Raw genomic sequence first — 5209 nt, forward strand, 5'->3', positions numbered from 1 at the left:
TCTGAGCCTCAGGTTGAGGATCACTGGACAAACAGGCAGTCACGACTTGATTTGTGACTTGCACCGTCAAGCATTTGTGTCCCCCGGACGGAACACCTGTTGCTCCTAACTCTGCCATATATTTGGTAACACTTGTTGCTACACATCGAATCACCTGTAGTAATATCACTTGTTGCTACCCCTCCTTGCCACTTATTCGCTTCCTTTGTCACGTGGTGCTCCATTAGGTTGTGAACCAGACATTGTATCACTTGTTGCACCCCTTCCCTTGCCTTCAGCCGTCCATAATTCATTCAAACATCTGTTGCACTATGCATCATTCACCTACGCTAAAACCCCTGTCACACATACGCGACTCAAGTGAGTTCGTTTGAGTAGGAACGACTTCGGTTACGATCCTTTATTCTTCGAATCTACAAATGTCAAATCACCTTTGCGTCATATATTGAGAAGCTGAATGGCGAACTAAGAGAAGTTAAATCTATACGAATATTAGACATACTGTTGAATTGTTCTAAGAGAACTCTAGAATACTGTAAGCGAAGTCAACTTCCAGATTTTCAAAATCTGTAGATTTGACGAGAATCTTAATGAGTGACGGGGGCTTTGGTTGTAGAGAGTACTGGACATTAATTTCAAACTGTGTGGAGATAATGAGATTACCAGAGTTGTGCTGAAGGTAATGTTCCTTCTAATTTTCTGCTGTGAGTGAGAGCAAAAATTTACTTGTGTGCAAATTTCTGCCTTCTTACAAAGAATGCGCGTACCCATACGAGTCACCATATTTAACCGCCGAGCACAGTACAAATGATTTCAAAAATACATGTGAAATTATGAAAGTGTACAACTACATTTCAAAAGTTATTGATAGATCCTCAAAATCACATTTTTGTTCTGAATTCATTACTATCAAATTATACAATTAGTTTATTTAATTGAAAAAATCAATTTCATTTTGAAAACCTTGTGTGTACACATTTTTTCTTTCCTTTGTGAGCTAGTTTAGTCTTTGACATCCATTCCATCTATCTTGAGTCTTCATGTGTCACTTCAAGGGTTATCACACTGGGCTTCCACGAGCTTCACCTGCGCCGACAGTCGATGGTTCGTTTGAGAAAAGAACTACTTTGGTTATAATGTTTTGTTCTTCAAATCTCCAAAAATCAAATTATCTTTCCGTCATATATAGCAAAGCTGAATGTTGAACTAAGAGATCATAAACCTATACGAATGTTAGACACATTGTTGAAATGTTCTACCCTAGATTGGTGGAGGTGGCGCGTGCTGGCGATTCCGGTGGGCATGTATCCAAATGGATACACAGAATAAAAAATTAAAATAAAATGTATGCGTGTGTTTTTTGTCCATTTAAAGGTACTATAATATAAATATAGGGTTCGTAGAGTCCTGCTAATACAAAATTAACGTAATTCCAATATAAAAAATGACAACTATGAACAATTGAAAAAAACTTTGACAGAAAATCAAAGGATTGAGATTATGTGTTCCTGAGCCTAATATAAGAGGAACTTGGTAAAAAAAAACATTATAACAATGACCTACATATGTCAATTCATCTCACACAAAACCTTTAAAACCTCAATTGTACAAAAAAAAAACTTTGTCCTGACTAAATGAAAATGGGTGATTTTGGAAATGAATTTTTATGTGTAATGTGTAAAAATGATGCATGTAATTATTTTTCTTTTATGAAATTGTGTTTCTATGTGAAAAATATATTCTTTGTATGAAATTGCACTTACATAGAGACGGAAGTGGAGTGTGAGAGGGGGAGGGGGGGATTGGTGCGTAGGCCTATGCACTGAGGGAGAGGAGGTAACCGGATGTGGAGTGTGAGAGGGGGAGGGGAAGGCAGGATGTAATGACAGCACTCAGATCCCCATGAGGACCTTCTGAGCATTCAATAAATGTCTCTGGCGACATAGATAGATAGATAGATAGGTGGTGATGCGAGCACTGTGCCACCTTGGTACTCTCTCCTAGAACCCTCATTCACAGTCACGATGGTTAGATTACTTTCATTTATTGTCTCCGCCGTATTATCACAACCACATTGAAACTCATGAGAGTTTATATGCTGTGCTAACTCATCTTCAGTGTAGTATATAGTACGTTTCATTGTTAGTTACGACAACCTAAAATGAAATTGAAAAAAACTACATAATGACAATTCCTTCTCTATTATAGAGTTGTGTATACAATTATAGTGTTTTTTATACCTAAACAATACACAATTTTTGTTTCTAAGCTACCATGTGAAGAAATATAATTATGTGAATTTCCCCATCCGATGTCAACAGTCGTAACGTAAACGGTGGAGGTGTGCCAATTGGATACACACTCTCTTAGCAGGGCTATATTATATATTCAGATGGGGTAAAAACATCATTAAAAGAAAAAATATAATCAGTACTGATAACTCAAACAATAAAAATTACCACATAAGCATTATTATGGACACAAAAGCCCGCGAAAATTTAAATGCGAAGAGTGTGTATCCAATTGGCGCACCTCCACCAATCTAGGGTAGAATTAGAGAAGTCTAGATTTGTGTAAGTGAAGTCATATTCAAGTTATTCAAATGGAGGTTGGAGGTAGGATGTGGGACGAAAAATAGCCCAGTATGATAAACCCTTAAGGCAGGATACATTGAGTTCGAGGAGGGAGGGGGAGTGAGGAGGAGGAGGAGATGATCACAAAGACCAAGTACAGGGTGACCCAAAAGTCACTGAGTGTTTTTAATTGTTAATAACTGCCTTATTGTTACAAATATATGGATGGAATTTTAATACAATACTGTATAGAAACATTGCCTTTTCAGCAACTGTATTGTTTCTCTTGCGGTATGAGCAGTTGATCCATCTTGATGGAACCACATGTCGGACCTATGGTCAATTAATGAAGAAATTATGACAAATTGCAACTCACCAGTGACTTTTGGGTCACCCTGTAGATCTGTGAGGGACGGAGAAACGTGACAACATGTCATTCTCGAGGTTTGCAAACCAAGTCGTCAGCCATTCGTAGTCCACCGCTGAACAGAGTCCTCTCGCAACCACTTCCATGAGCCACATGAGTGTGGCAAACTTTGCCGCGTCACTCCTGCAGACTTCTCTACCTCGTTTCTCCAATTCCTGTCTAGTCTCCTTCTTCCAAGTTTGCAATCTTGTGTCATCTTTATTGAATGTTCTTCTGTTCTTGAACGAGAAGAACATTCCTAGCCCGATCTGAACAAAAACCTCTTATATCAGCCAGAACAAAAATTTAAACTGACTGAGGTCAATGTATGTAGTTGAAATAGGATCTCTCCAACCCCTTCTCCGTCCTTTCCCCCCTCCCCCTCCCCCTCTCTCCATCTCCACTTTTCACTCCTTCCTCTCCCACGCCACCTCCCCTTCCCCCTCTCCGCCCCCCTTCTTCCCCTCCAATCCTCCTATCTATCCCGTTTCCACTCCTTCTCCTCCACCTCCCTCTCCCCTTCCTCTTCTCCGCCTCCCTTTCCCCTTTCCACTTCCCTTCTCCCCCTTCCCTTTCCTCTCTTTACCCTCCCCTACCTCCCCCCTCCCACTCCCCCTCTCCCCCTTCCCTTCCCCCCCTTCCCCCGAAGAACTAAGGTGGCGGAACACTACGTTAGCTTACTACTTCCTTTTGCTACTTTGAGTAGAAACGACTTCGGTTACGATCGTTAGTTTTTCTCATTTCCAGATATCCAATTACGCTTGCGTCATAGAATGAAAAGCTGAATGACGAACTGAAAAAAGTTAAACCTAGAATACGAATGTTAGACACATTGTCTAGAAGTTCTCACGGAAGTCTAGAATAATGTAACCGAAATCGTTTCTACTTAAACGAAATAGCAAAAGCGAGTAGCATGCTAGTGACAAACGCCTAGTGTGCCGCCACGTTTGTGGTACCAAAACTAGCATCAATTGATGGCTGTGATGAGGAAACTCAACTTGGCCTTCGATGGTCAGGACGAAAGAAACCCATTGGGTGAAAGAATGTCTTCCGAAGCAAATCGATGGAGGAAGAGTTCGGAGACAATCTAGCGTCGGGAGATTGAATTCAGTAGATGAGAAGTCCCCTGATAATGGACATGGAACTGCATAGTCTAGTCTCCTTCGATGAGAAGTCCACGGATAATGGACATGAAACTGCATAGTGTAGGCCTTATGGTCTCTTGCAGTCTCCTTTATTTTTATGTTCTTCTGTTATGTTCTTATGTTCTCCTCGATGCAACGATAAACTATCATTATCTTCCTCTCTGTCGCACGCGCGCGCACACGCTTAGTCATTTCGGGTCATTTTGGTTTTCCCGACGCCATTTTTTTTTCTTTTATTAAATCCACTTCTTTTTCAGAACTTAGTTAGGCTAACCTAACCTAATCTAACCTAGCATAATAAGACCTGACCTAATCTAACCTAACATATCCTAACCTAATCCAACCTGACGTAACCTAACTTAATTTAAACTAACTTAACTTATCCTAACATAATCTAACCTAACCTAATCTAACCCAACTTAACCTAACCTAAACTAATCAAACCTAACGTAGCCTAACCTAATCTGACTTAAGGGAGAGAAGGGAGGGAGAGAGGGAGGGAGGGAGGGAGGGAGGGAGGGAGCAGGGGAGAAAGGAGTGGAGGTGAGCGTGATGAGGTTCAAAGATCAGCACATGAAGTAGCAAAGCTAAGGTGAGAAGGTGTAAGGAGGGTGAGAAACCTACGCTAGGAGGCGCTTAGTTGCCGCGGCCGAAGACGTCACCTTTGCCTGTTATGCACTACTTGGGCATGCAACAGTCACTCCTGGAAATCGAAGAAGAGTGCGGGATTCGAACCCGCAACTAAAAAGATGAGAGTCCAGCACAATCAGGGTACAAGGACGAAATGACTAACATGACGAAAAAAGGTGACGAGGAAATGAGGTGGAGAGCTTGAGGAAATGAGACGGCAACGATGAGGAGATGAGATGACAATGAGGTAGAGATGAGTTTACAATAGTAAGGAAGCGATGTGGAAATGACGTAGAAATGAGGAAACAAGGATAAGGAAATGAGGTGGCAATGACGTGGAGATGAGGTTGCAAGAGTAAGGAAACGTTGTGGCAAGGATGAGGAAATGAGGAGCAAGGATGTGGAAATAAGGTAACATGGATGAGGAAATGAGGTGGCAAGGATGAGGAAATGAG

Source organism: Oratosquilla oratoria, chromosome 9 (genome assembly GCF_046742065.1).
Source record: "Oratosquilla oratoria isolate Oo_2021 chromosome 9, ASM4674206v1, whole genome shotgun sequence".
Lineage (NCBI taxonomy): Eukaryota > Metazoa > Arthropoda > Malacostraca > Stomatopoda > Squillidae > Oratosquilla > Oratosquilla oratoria.